The sequence below is a fragment of the Lycium barbarum genome, chromosome 6 (assembly GCF_019175385.1).
Source record: "Lycium barbarum isolate Lr01 chromosome 6, ASM1917538v2, whole genome shotgun sequence".
Taxonomy (NCBI): Eukaryota; Viridiplantae; Streptophyta; class Magnoliopsida; order Solanales; family Solanaceae; genus Lycium; species Lycium barbarum.
This window is the reverse complement of record NC_083342.1, coordinates 72,761,595-72,778,822: the sequence shown is the minus strand read 5'-3', so window position 1 is coordinate 72,778,822 and position 17,228 is coordinate 72,761,595.

The window sequence follows — 17,228 nt, the reverse complement described above, 5'->3', positions numbered from 1 at the left end:
TACATTGACCACAATCCACCATTCCTTTTTAATTTCTCCACATTCATAGTTATAGCTTACTATCGCGTTTTCTCATGTGTAATAATTATTTCATGGTCTAAGCGTCATTTATAACGTATTGATGATTTCAACACATCAACATTCATGATTCCATTCAACTACCATTCAACCATGGCACTATTCACTCATTTATGACCCATTTGCTAGACTTTTCTACAATTCGGGTATCTTAACCTCTCAACACCTTAAACAACATGAGATGGTCATGAGACTTACCTTGGATGATGGTTGAACAAGCCTTGAGTGGAGTTCCTCCTCTACCACCAAAACCCTACTTCACTTCTTTTGGGTTTTCTTGAGAAAGATAAACTTTAGTGTGATTCTTACACTTGATTTCGTGGGTTTCATGTAGTTGATCACTAACTTCCTTTGGTTTCTTGTGATGAAGAGTAGAGAGTATTCTAGAGGCTTCTTGAGAGAAATATCGTGGAATGAATTGAATTGAATGAGCTTAGGTCTCTTTTTAATAACTCAAAATCTAATCCGGAATGAATAGTGACTGAGGTGTACAGTGGTCGTAAACCCACTTTACGGGCCGTATTCTGGTTTACGGTCCGTCCTTCGGGACCGTATTTAAACATAACAGAACCAGAAAGGTTTGCTAGAGTCATGGTGGTTTACGATCACAGTTTACGGGCCGTATTTCGATTTACGGTCCGTATTCTGGGTCGTATTTAACCATTTAGATATTTGCCCGAAAGTTGAAATTTTTGAAAGGTTGGAGGACGATAGTAGTTTAAAGTCCGTAAATCACTTTACGGGCCGTATTCCACTTTATGACCAACTGGTCAAAGTGCAAACCTGCAACTTTTCACTGTACGTTCACGGGGAAATTTCCGAGGTGTAACACTCTTCCCCCCTTTTGGAACATTCGTCCTCGAATGTTAAACAGTCGGGATTCTACGAAAATTTCGCTAGAGTTTCCCTTGTAATTTGGCACTACCAACCTGTCACAACAACCCATAATGTCATCGCCTCACAGGGCTACTTCACAATATCAACATATTTATGGCCACACACGACCAAGAGCATAAAGATAAAGCATACATACCTTATATTGTTGGTGTTTCATCTTGGATCTCTCCTGGGGGTTGGAATAAGTGTGGGTACTTAGACTCCATATTCTCTTTTGCTTCCCAAGTAATTTCTTCCCGATTGTTGTTTCGCCACAATACTTTGACTAACGCTACTTCTTTATTTCGAAGCTTTCGCACTTGCCTATCTAGGGTGGAAATAGGCACCTCTTCATAGGTTAGCCTTTCCGTTACTTGCACATCATCTATCGGGACAATCTTTGTAGGATCTCCTATACACTAGCGGAGCATCGAAACGTGGAAAACTGGGTGGACTGATTCAAGCTCCGAAGGTAGATCCAATTCATAGGCTACCTGACCCACCTTGCGGATGATTTTGTAGGGTCCAATGTATCTGGGACTTAGCTTCCCTTTCTTACCAAATCTCATCACCCCTTTCATTGGAGACACTTTCAAGAACACCCAATCACCGACTTGAAATTCCAAGTCTCGTCGGCGGTCGTCCACATAGGACTTTTGGCGAATTTGGGCTGTCAACAACCGATCTTGGATCACCTTGACTTTTTCTATCGCTTGTTGGATCAATTCAGGGCCCACTAATTATGCTTCTCCTATTTCGAAGCATCCGATTGGAGATCTACATTTCCTTCCATATAAAGCTTCATACGGAGCCATTTGAATATTGGAATGGTAGCTATTATTGTATGCGAATTCGATTAGCGGCAAATGGTCATCCCAACTTCCACCAAATTCCAGCACGCATGCTCGTAGCATATCTTCCAAAGTCTGAATGGTACGCTCGGCTTGCCCATCGGTCTGTGGGTGGAATGCTGTGCTAAGCTTCACTTGAGTGCCTAAACCTTCTTGGAAGGACTTCCAGAACTTAGCGGTAAACTATGCTCCTCTGTCTGTGATAATAGATAATGGAATACCTTGAAGGCACACAATTTCTTTGAGATACAACTTTGCATAATCTTCAGCTGAGTATATAGTCTTGACTGGGAGAAAATGGGTTGCTTTCGTCAATATATCCACGACCACTCATATCGAATCATACTTGCCACGGGAATGAGGTAATCCCATGATAAAATCCATGTTGATCACTTCCCACTTCCAAGTAGGTATTTCTATGGCTTGCAACAAGCCTCCTGGCTTTTGATGTTCAACTTTTATTTGTTGACAATTTGGGCACTATGCTACAAATTCTGCTATGTCCCTCTTCATGCCATCCCACCAATATACTAACTTGAGATCATGATACATTTTGGTTGCACCTGGGTGTATGGAATACCGAGAACAATGTGCTTCTTCTAGAATTCATCGGCGCAATTCTGCCACATTTGGCACGCATAGCCTGCCTCGGTATCTAAGAATTCCATCCATAGGGACCTCAAATGAAGATTTCTCTTTTCCATAAGATGTGTCTGTATAACGACATACTTGAGGATCTTCATATTGTCGTTCTTTCACTTCCATGTCCAAGGATGAAATTGTGGGATCATTGATACTAATCCCCACATTACCCGAATCGATTACATGTACTCCAAGATTAGCTAATTGGTGGAGCTCATGAACTATCTCTTTCTTTTTCGGAGGGACTTCACATAAACTGCCCATTGACCGGTGGCTAAGCGCATCAGCTACTACATTCGCTTTTCCGGGGTGGTACAAAATGTTCACATCATAATCTTTTAACAATTCTAACCACCGCCTCTGCCGCAGGTTCAACTCCTTTTGCTTGAAAATGTATTGGAGGCTCTTGTGATCCGTATAGATATCAACATGCACACCATACAAATAATGCCTCAATATTTTTAGGGCATGAATAACCGCAGCTAATTCGAGATCATTAGTTGGATAATTCTTCTCATGTTTCCGTAATTGTCTCAAAGCATCTGCCATAACCTTACCATGTTGCATCAATACGCATCCCAATCCGACACCGAAAGCGTCACAATACACCACGTAGCCATCTGGCCCTTCTGGAAGTGTTAAGATTGGAGCTGAGGTCAATCTGCCTTTCAACTCCTGGAAGTTGCGCTCACAAGCATCGCTCCATTGAAACTTTGCTGACTTTTAGGTTAGCTTCGTCAATGGGGCCGAAATAGATGAAAAACCCTTTACGAATCATCGATAATAACCTGCCAAACCCAGAAAACTACGAACTTCTGTAGGCGTCGTGGGCCTTGGCCAAGTCTTCACCGCTTCAATTTTCTGAGTGTCGACTCGAATGCCATCATTTGAAATAACATGGCCCAGAAATGTCATAGAATTTAGCCATAACTTGCACTTTAAAAACTTTGCATACAATTCTCGGGCTCGGAGAATGCCAAGAACAATTCGCAAGTGATCAGCATGTTCTGATTCTGTACGAGAATACACCAGAATATCATCGATAAACACTATCAGCAATAAATCCAAGAGTGGCCTGAATACATTGTTCATCAGGTTCATAAACACGGCCGGAGCGTTAGTCAACCCGAATGACATCACCCGAAATTCATAGTGGCCATATCTCGTTCTGAAGGGTGTCTTGGGAATATCCGCTGCTCTAACCCTCACTTGATGATAGCCCGACCTCAAATCTATCTTGGAAAACCACTTGGTACCTTGTAGTTGATCGAACAAATCATCAATCCTTGGAAGATGATATTTGTTCTTTATCGTCACTTTGTTCAATTTCCTGTAGTCGATACACATTCGTAGAGATCTGTCTTTCTTTCTCACGAACAAGACTGGTTTTCCCCATGGCGATGAACTGGGCCTAATAAATCCCTTGTCAAACAAGTCTTTCAGTTGTGACTTTAGCTCTTTCAGTTCGGCCGGAGCCATTCAATAAGGAGGAATAGAAATGGGCTCGGTATCCGGCAACACATCAATGGCGAAATCAATTTCCCTTTCTGGAGGAAGTCCTGGAAGTTCATCTGGGAACACATCTGGGAATTAATTCACTATCGGAACTGACTGAAAGTTGGCGGCTTTGCCTCGGTGTCATGAACCCAAACCAAATGATAAATATAGCCCTTGGCTATCATCTTTCTCGCTTTAAGGTAGGAAATAAACCTACCCTTCGGAGATGCTGCATTACCCTTCCATTCAAGCACGGGCTCTCCTGGAAATTGGAATCGAACCACTTTCGTGTGGCAATCAACATTTGCATAACACGAGGCCAACTAATCCATACCCATAATTACATCGAAATCTATCATCTCCAGCTCAATCAAATCAGCTTCGGTCTGACGATCACATATCAGAATGACATAATTTTTGTACACTTTCCTTGCTATCACGGGATCACCAACCGGAGTGAGTACCTCAAAGGGTCTAATTGACACGAGTTTCACCCCAATACAACCAGCAACATATGGAGTAATATAAGAGAATGTAGAGCCCGGATCTATCAATGCATACACATCACGAGAGAATATAGACAATATACCTGTAACTACATCCGGAGAGGACTCGAGATCCTGTCGTCTGGCTAAAGCATATACGCGGGGCTGAGTGGCACCTGAAGTAGATGCTGCCCCTCGGCCTCTCCCTCCGCCTGCTGTCATCTGGGAAGTCTGCCCTACCGGGTGTACTGATGAAGAACCAGCTCTTGAACCTGTAGGCTGAACTCCCACTCTGCCACTCATCGACAGGCAATCTCTCATCATATGCCCCACCTGACCACAAGTATAACAGGCATCCGAACCCTGACGACACTTTCTGGCATGTAATCTACCGCATTGATTGCATCGCGGGACTGGGGGTCTCATCTGACTATAATCTTCCCTGAACTGGAAATCTGAAGCCCTCGAACTCTAGCCCTGTCCTTAACGGAAGGAGCGATCGAATCTCCTACCTGCGAATCGAGGAGGTTCACTCGTCACTGACTTGCCTGAGTACCCAGAATATGTCTGCCTTGATCCCCCTCTGTGATAACTGCTAGCTCCTATGGATCTGGCCCTCTTTCCTTGCCTTCTATCAATATCACGGTCGCCTCTTTGTTGTTGTTGTCGCCCCTCCAAATTCTGAGCATGGGCTTGTATTCGGGAAATATCCATCCCGTCTTGCAAGGAAGCCGTCAAACAATCTCTAAACAAATGTGGCCCTAGGCCACTTTCAAATCTATGCACCCGGTCTCCCATGTCGGCCACCATAGCCGGGGCATACCTTGCTAAGGAATTAAATTGCATGCTATACTCTCGAGCACTCATATTTTCTTGCCTCAGATTTAGAAACCTGTCCGCTCTAGCTCGACGGACCTCGGTTGGCAGGTAGTGATGAATAAAGGCATCTACGAACTCTTGCCAAACCGAAGGAGGCACATTCTCTCCTCTTGATAATACCCAGTTGTTGTACCATAACACCGCCACATCCCGGAGTCTATAAGATGCCAACTCCACGGATTCGGTTTCGGAGGCATGGACAATCTTCAATGTCCTTAATATTTCATCAATGAAACCTTGCGGGTCTTTCTCCTGCTTTGACCCGAAGAACTCCGGAGGATTTAGGCTTATAAAATCACGGGCCTTGGTACTTGCTGCCCGGTCACTTGAACCCACCTTTTGTCGTTGTGCCTGTGTGGCAACCAATTGTGTCAATAGCTGAATGGCCTCGGTCATTTGTTGACCCGAAGCAATCGGCGGAGGAATTGGAGCTAGGGCCCCTCCTTGCTTTTTCACATTAGGCGGGGTAGAAGAGGTATTAGACAGGGCCTCATTATACGATTTGCCCTCTTCTATGTTCATCGGAGGCTCTCTTTCTACCCGCCTCTTTGTCGTAGCCTTGCCCCTCTGGGCGGCTGTAGCCTTTCCCTTTGGCGGTATTCTGAAATCATAACACACTATTAGGGAGGATAAAATCTTAAACATGGCTCTATCGCACGATCTCATGAGAAGAAGGATGGCCATTTTTCCTAAATTCCCTGTAGCCTCTTGTTTATTGATGTGGCGCGCTACACACCATAAACAAGACTCTACTAGACACGGCTCGTAGACACTTCCTAGGACTGAACCGCTCTGATACAACTTTTGTCACGACCCAGCAAGGGGCCGCGATGGGTACCCGGGGCTAGCCACCGAGCACCACTCGTGCTACTACTTATCTTGCTCATTTAATGGTCTTTTGTCAATTTTATACTCAAATTATAGGAAAATCATATTTTATATGGAAACATAATTACTCTTTAAATACATTTGCCTCATCAAAACAATATATACGTATAATATCATCTTGTAAGACCATCTAACCCGCACTGCGTATCTACGAGCCTCTACTGGAGTGCTGAATATAGGGATGGGATAAGACTCCGTCGTGCCCAAAAATACATATACATAGCTATACATATATACACAAGATAATAATCATAAGCACCTCCGGGACAACGGAGGGCTTCCATCAGCTGACAGCTACTACGGATCTGGATCAAGCTCTACTCCCTGTCTACCTGTGGGCATGAACACAGCGTCCAAAGAAAACGGACGTCAGTACGAACATTGTACTGAGTATGAGAGACATAAACAACGAAATAAGACAATGATGTAAAGAAGATATCAGTATAGCACATCCGAATCTGACTGTCAAGTATAAAGAAAAAAGTCATGCTGTCTTACTTATGCTCATCATCATATCATATATGCATCATGTATAGACTGCCCGTCCATATCGGACCGGTGTGATAATCATAACATGAGCCTGCGTCCAGGCCTCCCGCGTCCGGGGTAAAATCTCATGCCACCCACTAGTGGTGTCTGCCCATGCCATCTGGCCATGGTGTATCACATAGTTGCCCACCTTGGCGGTGACTGCCCGGCCAAATAGGCGCGGTGTAATAGTAATATCATCGCAATATGCTTAACTTATCATAATACATGCATAAGGCTCAATATCAACCATATTTTATCGGGGTGACGTAAGGTCGTGATCCCCCGATTGCATTATGGAGCAATCATTGACTTTCTGCTTCACCTTGAAGGGATTAGCATATAAGGTGAGTGTAAGCAATAAATAACATCACTAGAATCATTAAACTTTAACTCATTGCCTTGTGTAGCTAATTATGGACATAGGCTCATATCTTTCGGGACTTAAGAAGTTCATGGATAAGAAAGAAAGTACACCACAGGATTCATGCCATTAGAAAGAAAGAATTAGCCTCACATACTTTTGATGTTTAACCAAGCTATCATTCACTTGTTCTCCTTTGATGTCACGTCTCTACCTTCAAGAGGGAATTCGTACTAACGTTAGTTAATCGACTATAAAAACGTGCTACCATTTCTATAGGAAATTGGACAGCACTTCCCTTATTTATACTACTTTTCCCGTGTTCTGTATCAACTCCAAAACTCTCGCAACAATATTTACAATATCGCAATCAACAATCATCGTTTGTATACATTGACCACAATCCACCATTCCTTTTCAATTTCTCCACATTCATAGTTATAGCTTACTCTCGCGTTTTCTCATGTGTAATACTTATTTCATGGTCTAAGCATCATTTATAATGTATTCATGATTTCAACACATCAACATTCATGATTCCATTCAACTACCATTCAACCATGGCACTATTCACTCAGTTATGACCCATTTGCTTGACTTTTCTACAATTCGGGTATCTTAACCTCTCAACACCTTAAACAACATGAGATGGTCATGAAACTTACCTTGGATGATGGTTGAACAAGCTTTGAGTGGAGTTCCTCCTCTAGCACCAAAACCCTACTTCACTTCTTTTGGGTTTTCTTGAGAAAGATAAACTTTAGTGTGATTCTTACACTTGATTTCATGGGTTTCATGTAGTTGATCACTAATTTCCTTTGGTTTCTTGTGATGAAGAGTAGAGAGTATTCTAGAGGCTTCTTGAGAGAAATATCGTGGAATGAAATGAATTGAATGAGCTTAGGTCTCTTTTTAATAACTCAAAATCTAATTCGGAATGAACAGTGACTGAGATGTACAGTGGTCGTAAACCCACTTTACGGGCCGTATTATGGTTTACGGTCCATCCTTCGCGACCGTATTTAAACATAATAGAACCGGAAAGGTTTGCTAGAGTCATGGTGGTTTACGGTCACAGTTTACGGGCCGTATTTTGATTTATGGTCCGTATTCTGGGTCGTATTTAACCATTTAGACATTTGGCAGAAAGTTGAAATTTTTGAAAGGTTGGAGGACGATAGCAGTTTACGGTTCGTAAATCACTTTACGGGCCGTATTCCACTTTACGACCAACTGGGTCAAAGTGCAAACCTGTAACTTTTCACTGTACGTTCACGGGGAAATTTCTGACGTGTAACATAGAGCGTGATCATGACTGAGGCCATGGTAAGAGGGCTAGATCGTTCGACATTGGAAGTGAGTCCAGGGGAGGACAGAGGTAGCAGCATTCCCAGTATTGATATCTTTCGATAGGGAGTGCACCTCCGCGATTTTCAGGCCCGAGGTTTGATCGGTCTTCTTATTCTGGAGTGGCCCAGAGTTCTAGAGCATCAGGCTCCCAGTACAGACCAAAGTCAGGATAGATGAGGCCACCCTTACCACGATGTGCCCAGTGTGGTAGGTTACATATCGGCAGTGCCGATTAGGATCGAATGCCTGTTATTCTTGTGGCCGACCAGGTCATATGATGAAGAATTGCCGTTAGAGGAGGTGGCATGGGCCCTATTCCGCCTACAGGGTCTATAGCTGGTTCTTCTTCTTCTGCAGTGCGCCCTTCGGGGTAAGATTTTCAGCCACCGACAGGACGAGGTAGTGGGAGGAGTGGAGCGTCCAGGTCGAGCGGTCTTCAGCACCGCGTATATGCATTACCTGGTAGGCAGGATCGTGAGTCGTCTCCTGATTTTGTCACAAGTATATTATTAGTTTCCTCCTATGATGTGTATGCATTGATCGATCTAGTATCTACTTTATCATATGTTACTACATTTTTCGCTAGTAAGTTTGGGATAGAGCCCGAGTCAATTAAATCATTTGAGGTTTCTACGCCAATTGGCGATCTGGTCATAGCTAGGCGAGTATATAGGGGTTTGTCGTTATCGTTTGTGACCACCACACCATAGCGGATTTGATTGAGTTAGATATGATTGATTTTGATGTTATTATGGGCATGGACTGGTTAGCTTCTTGTTATGCTAATGTTGATTGTAGAGCAAAGATGGTTCGATTTCAGTTTCCCGGCGAGCCAATCCTAGAGTGGAAGGGTAATACTGCTTCGCCTAGAGGTAGGTTTATTTCCTACCTTAAGTCAGAGAAGATGATCAGAAAAGGGTATATTTTTCACCTAGTTCGAGTTCAAGGTGTGCAAGCAGAGTCGCTGACTCTTCAGTCTGTCCTTGTGGTTAATGAGTTCCCCGAAGTGTTTCTAGATGAGCTTCCAGGCATTCCCCAGAGAGGGAGATTGACTTTGCTATTGACTTATTGCCAGAGACTCAGCCAATATCTATTCCTCCTTATAGGATGTCACCTGCGGAGTTAAAGGAACAGTTGAAAGATTTGTTTAAGAAGGGCTTTATCAGGCCTAGTACGTCACCATGGGGACCACTGGTGTTATTTGTGAGAAATAAGGATGGCTCTTTCCGAATGTGTATTGATTATAGGAAATTGAATAAAGTGACTGTAAAGAATAAGTACCCGCTCTCGACGATTGATGATTTATTTGATCAGTTGCAAGGCGCCAAATATTTCTCGCAGATAGACTTGAGATCAGGATATCACCAGGTTAGGGTCAAGGAAGAAGACATCCCGAAGACGGCATTGCGGACTAAATATGGCCACTATGAGTTCCGTGTTAGGTCGTTCGGGCTAACTAATGCCCCAGTCGTATTCATGGATTTGATGAATCGTGTATTCAGGCCCTTTCTAGATTTGTTCGTGATTGTGTTCATAGATGATATTTTGGTTTATTCACCGTTAGAGGCCGACCATGCAGAACATCTGCGGACAGTGCTTGGGATTCTTCGAGTTAAAGAGTGGTATGCTAAGTTTTCTATGTGTGAGTTCTGGTTGAACTCTATGGCTTTTCTGGGTCACATTATTTCAAAAGAAGGCATTAGAGTGGATGCCCAGAAGATTGAGGCTGTAAAGAATTGGCCAAGGCCTACGACACCAACGGAGATACGTAGTTTCTTGGGCTTGGCAGGTTACTATAGAAGGTTTGTAGAAGGAATTTCCTCTCTTTCAGCCCCATTGACCAAATTGACTTAGAAATCAGTTAAGTTCCAATGGACAGACGCTTGTGAGCAGAGCTTTCAGACGTTGAAGGATAAGCTAACTTCAGCACTAGTTTTGACTCTTCCAGAAGGAGCAGATGGCTATGTGGTATATTGTGATGCTTCAGGTGTTGGATTGGGTCATGTATTGATGCAAGACTGTAAGGTTGTCGCCTATGCTTCTAGGCAGTTGAAGAAGCATGAGAAGAATTATCCAACCCACGATCTTACGTTGGCAGCAGTGATTAATGCCTTGAAGTTATGGAGGCACTACTTGTACGGTGTCCATGTTGATATCTATGCTGATCATAAAAGCCTCCAGTACATCTTTCCGCAGAAGGATTTGAACTTGCGTTAGAGACGATGGTTAGAGAGGTTAAGCGATTATGATGTGGATATTATGTATAGTCCCGAGAAGGCTAATGTGGTAGCCGATGCTCTCAGTCGTATATCTATGGGTAGCTTGTCTCACGTATCGCCAGAGAGAAGAGAAATGGTCCGTGAGGTTCATCGATTGGCTAGCCTCAGAGTTCAATTGCTAGACTCAGGTGATGCAGGAGTTACTGTTCAAGACACAGCAGTATCATCCTTGGTAGTTGAGATAAAGGAGCGTCAGTATGAAGACCCTGTTCTAGTTCATTACCGGGATACAACACCTCAAAACGAAAAGACAACCTTTGTGACCACAGGTGATGGGGTACTCAGATAACGAGGTAGATTGTGTGTCCCTAGTGTTGCAGGACTCCGTCAGCAGATTATGGGAGAGGCACATTACTCCCGCTATTCTATTCATCCAGGCTCAACAAAGATGTACTATGATCTCAAGGAAGTTTATTGGTGGGATTGTATGAAAAGAGATATTGTCACGACCCAACCCCGTAGGCCGTGACTAGTGCCCAATCTGGGCACCCAAACCCATCTATCAAACGTATTCACATATATAGCTGAAGCCGACAAGGCTATATTCCAAATACAGATAATTTCTAGAAAAATTTCGGTAGAGTTTCCTTTGTTTTTCGGACTAACCAGAATAACATTGTACACAACAAACACCAACAGAGGCCACACAGGGCTAATCAAAGCAATGCACAAACATATGCGGACCGGCCGCCTCGGCGTATGGAATCGCCCAAACAACATATACACATAAGCATACAGACAGACCATAACCCACAAACATGTCCACAGACCTCTAAACTGACCGACAGAATCATATGACGGGACAGGGCCCCGCCGTACCCAAATAGTCAAATATGCAGAAATATATACATGGCGAAAGATATATATACCAAAAGTGGACTCCGAATCAGGGGAGTACTCCGAAATAGCAGAAGTGAAGCCTACAGTGGAGAATCACCAATGTCTGTACCTGCGGGCATGAAACGCAACCCCCCCGAAGGAAGGGGGGTCAGTACGAAATATGTACTGAGCATGTAAAGCACGGAGTACAGAAATATGGGTTGAAACTGAAAGCAAACCGGATAACAAAGGGGAGTACAAATCAATGTGTCAAAATCCGGATCAAAATCATATATGTATATATATACAAAATGCAAACGAAATCATGCAACCCTTAAGAACGTGGTCGCCACTCCGACGCTGGCGCCACACACAGCATAACACCGGAAGGTTTCAAATCTCCGTACATCCCTGAACACACATACACATGGGAGCGTATCGCATCACCAGCCATATCACAGCATAACTCCAAATGGAACCCGGCCCTATGGCGAGGCCTCGGGAACCGTAACACAGCATACGGCCGAATTATCATAGGGCGTACGAATCATAACCGGCCCGGGAACCGGCGAACGAAGTCATAATAGGGCACGAGCGGAGTCGTGAGCAAAAACATGCAAATTGTATTCCAAAATAGCCTTTCAAAGTTTGAAGATTTCATAAGTCATTTCATTAATCAAAATAGTCGGAAAATTAACTAGTACAAAAGTTCATTTCACGCAATGTTTCCCAAAGTGGTACGTATGGTTCCAAAACATAGCTTATCATATCATAGAGATCAAAACATGTTCCATAGAGGAACGTTTCAAAATCGAAGATTTCATATCAAACTTATTCCAAAAGGAGAACCCGATAAGACAAACAAGGCATCTCGGGGTTAGCGGGCCCACCTCGGATCAAATCGAGGTGGCGAACATACTTTACGAACATTTAGGGTCTATAAGGTCATACATAGGGATTTCAAAGTGACCCGATCACATTTCCATAGGTTTCGGACATTTAGTTGCATTCTAGCCAAAATAGAGCCTTTAGGCTTCAATTGAATTGAATGAATAGTAGCCGTTTTATAGATCGGGTTTCGAGGAGCAGAATTGCTCCGGGGGTTCCGATATCCGCCTAACATACTAATACATGCCAAACGAAGAAGTGGGGAGCTTTACATACCTTATAAACGTCTTATGCTCACCCCAGACTCAAATCCCGATTCGTCCAGAATCTGCAAATGGTCAAAGTTACCAATTAGAGATTCTTAAGCTTAAAGATTCCATAACCTCATTTTTGTCTACCGAAATTTCGCCAGCATTTCCCCTATATATCTAACACTCCCGAGACTTAGCTCGGCTCGATAAACATCAACAACAACAACCCAAACGTCACAAACAACATAAACCATAATCAAACCATTCTAACTTCAATGTTCTACCTTACTACACAAGTTGACAACTTTCATTCAAACTTCACAATTCCAAACTTATATCCACATTATTGTTTTCATTCACTCATTCAAGATTATTCAATCACATCCAAATTATGTTCCAAACCATATACAAAATTTCCCGAAGTTCATTACTTTCCATATTTCATCCAAAACATCAAAAATTACGACGAACATTCTAACTCGCATTGTTTCATTCCGAATTCATTAACAACAACCATAAGTCTCATTTAAAGTCTTAATAAAATAAATATACAATGATATACACAATATATACCGAAATCATATACTTTCCCATAATAACCCGCAACCACTTTCTAATGCCAATTCAATTCATTAAACATTCATTCACGTCATAAATGTCACAACGACGCAACCAACAACTAAACAAGATCAAATTCACATGGCCTTGCACTTCATATAGGTCACGGCTACAATACCCAACACACACACACCCACGGTTTTGCACACAAATCAAAATTACGGAATTCTCGTCTATTCTCAATCCTTAACATATTCATACCAATTCCATAACATTAAAGTAGCAAAATTCTTACCTTTTCTTGAATTTTCGACTTGTCTCAAACGCACACCTTTCGCCAAACTAATTGTACCCCGTCGGAGAGCGTCTTGAGTACATCACAAATATGGGGAGAACAAGATATTTGGATTAGAATCAAAGCTTGGAGAATTTCTTTTTATTTCTTGGGTTCGGCCGAGAGAGGATTTGAGGTGCTTTCTTATTTTTTTTTTGTTTTGATTTGGTTTCTTGATAATTCCAAGAGAAGACATTGATATATATCCATTACATAGTCACATGCAAGTCACATGACTTTAAAAATGGGGCTTGGGCCATTCCCTATGGCCGGCCACCCCATTGTTCTTGGGCCTCAATTTGTTGTTCAATTTTCTTGGCCCAATTCATTAAGAGTCCCGTTTTGTAATTCCCAAAACTAATTTCCGAAATTCCAAATTTACCCTCGGCCTTCCCCAATGTCTTAGCACCAATGATTTCATAACCAACCTAGTCATATCAATAGAATAAAAATATTTCCTTATAACACACAAGTCTTATTCATTTTTCTCGATTTCCAAATATGCGAAAACACGGGACATAACATTCTCCCCCCCTTAAGAACATTCGTCCCCGAATGTTAAATTAGTCTTATAATATAACGGGGGAGTCTCCCTTTATAGTCAGCACACACAATTCATTCGTCAATCAATACAACAAATTTGAAGGTTTAAATTACCTGTGGCTGCAGGAAACAAGTGGGGGTATTTCTTCTTCATCTCATCCTCCGCCTCCGAAGTCATCTCTTCCCGATTGTTGTTGCGCCACAGGACTTTAACAGAAGGCACTTCCTTAGTGCGTAGTCTCCTGACCTGCCGATCCAGAATAGTTACAGGCTGCTCTTCATAAGACAAATGCTCCGTTACCTGAATATCATCCACTGGGAATATCCTGGAAGGATCACCAATACATTTTCGCAGTATAGACACATGAAACCCCGGGTGTACGGCCTCCAAGTCGGATGGTAAATCTAGCTCGTAGGCGACCTCGCCTATCTTTCGAACGATCTGATACGACCCAATGTACCGGGGGCTCAACTTACCCTTTCTACCGAATCTCATGACACCCTTCATAGGCGACACCTTCAGAAATACCCAGTCGCCAATCTGGAACTCTAGTGGTCGACGTCGTCTGTCTGCATATGCTTTCTGCCGACTCTGTACAGCCAATAATCGCTCCCGAATAAGCTTTACCTTATCTACTGCTTCCTGGATCACATCTGGCCCGATTAACTTAGTCTCGCCCACGTCGAACCAACCAATAGGAGATCTGCATTTTCTGCCATAAAGGGTTTCATACGGTGCCATCTGAATGCTGGAGTGATAACTATTATTATAGGCAAACTCAATAAGCGACAAATGATCATCCCAGCTGCCCCTGAAATCAATAACGCAGGCCCGTAACATATCTTCCAGCGTCTGAATAGTGCACTCGGCCTACCCGTCGGACTGAGGATGAAAGGCTGTACTGAGGCTCACCTGAGTCCCTAATCCCTCCTGAAATGACCTCCAGAAATTTGCCGTGAACTGGGCACCTCGGTCAGTAATAATGGATACAGGGACTCCGTGAAGTCTGACTATCTCTCTGATATATAATCTAGCATAATCCTCAGCCGAATAAGTAGTACGGACTGGGAGAAAGTGGGTTGATTTCGTCAATCTGTCAACAATAACCCAAATAGAATCATACCTGCGTGGAGTGCGCGGTAACCCAACAACGAAATCCATATTAATCATCTCCCATTTCCAGGCTGGAATTTCCATCTCCTGTAATAACCCACCGGGCTTCTGGTGTTCAATTTTAACTTGCTGACAATTCGGGCACTAACTAACGAACTTGGCAATATCTTTCTTCATACCGTCCCACCAATACAAACACCTGAGATCATGATACATTTTAGTGGAACCAGGATGAACAGAATACCGTGCATTATGCGCCTCGCCCATGATTTGTCGTCGTAAGCCTGCAACATCCGGAACACAGAATCTGCCTTCATATAATAATACCCCCTCAGGTGAAATTTCAAACGGAGTCTTGTCTTTATTAAGGGCCACATCTCTGTACTGAACCAGAATAGGATCTTCGAACTGACGCTGCTTTACCTCTGCTATAATAGATGATTCAGCAACTGCATGAACAGAAATCCCAGAATCTCCAGAATCTGCCAAACGAACTCCAAGGCTGGCCAGCTGATGAATATCACGAACCAAATCCTTCTTACCAGATGGCACATCAGCCAAGCTGCCCATAGACTTGCGGCTAAGTGCATCCGCCACCACATTGGCTTTCCCCGGATGATACAAAATATCAACGTCATAATCCTTCAGTAACTCAAGCCATCTTTTCTGCCGCAAATTCAATTCTTTCTGCTTAAAACTATACTAGAGACTCTTATGGTCCGTATAAATATCGACATGGACCCCATATAAATAATGCCGCCAAATCTTCAAAGCATGAATCACCGCGGCCAACTCAAGATCATGAGTGGGATAATTCTTCTCGTGCGGTCTGAGCTGCCGGGAAGCATAGGCTATGACTCGACCGTGCTGCATCAACACACAACCTATCCCAATACCAGAGGCGTCACAATAGACCACATACCCATCTGATCCCTCTGGAAGAGTCAAAACTGGTGCTGAAACTAACCTTTCTTTCAACATCTGGAAGCTGCGCTCAGAGGCATCGGTCCACAGAAATTTCGCTGCTTTCTGAGTAAGCTTCGTCAGTGGTGCTGCAATAGAAGAAAATTCCTGCACGAACCTGCGATAATATCCGGCTAATCCCAGAAAACTGCGCACCTCTGTCGGTGTAGTAGGCCTGGGTCAATTCTGTACAGCTTCAATTTTCTGCGTATCGACCCGAATACCGTCTGCTCTGACAATATGCCCCAAGAAAGCCACAGAAGTTAACCAGAATTCACATTTGGAAAATTTATCATATAATTTCTGTTGACGGAGAGTGCCAAGTACTGTCCTCAAATGATCCGAATGCTCCTCTGCTGGCCGTGAATAAATCAAAATATCATCGATAAACACAATAACGAACATATCCAGAAAAGGCCGAAATACCCGATTCATCAGATCCATAAATACTGCTGGAGCATTAGTCAACCCGAAAGACATAACTCTGAATTCATAGTGCCCGTACCGGGTCCTGAAAGTAGTCTTCGGGATATCTGATTCTCGCACTCGCACCTGATGATAACCTGAGCGCAGATCTACCTTCGAAAAATATTTAGCACCCTGCAACTGATCAAACAAATCATCAATCCGGGGGAGGGGATATTTATTCTTTATAGTCACCTTATTCAATTGTCGATAATCGATACACATGCGCAGTGACCCGTCTTTCTTTCTTACAAATAATACCGGCGCTCCCCAGGGTGATGTACTGGGTCTGATAAAGCCTTTATCTAACAAATCTTTCAGCTGCTCCTTCAACTCCTTCAATTCAACCGGTGCCATTCTGTACGGAGGAATAGATATAGGCTGCGTATCCGGCATCAACTCTATAGTAAAATCAATCTCCCGCTCAGGCGGAAGGCCAGGAAGCTCGTCAGGAAATACATCTGGGAACTCATTAACGACCGGAACAGACGGAATAGTAGGTGTCTCAGCTGTAGTGTCGTGCACACGAACCAAGTGATAGATATAGCCTTTCTGAATTATCTTCTTAGCCTTGAG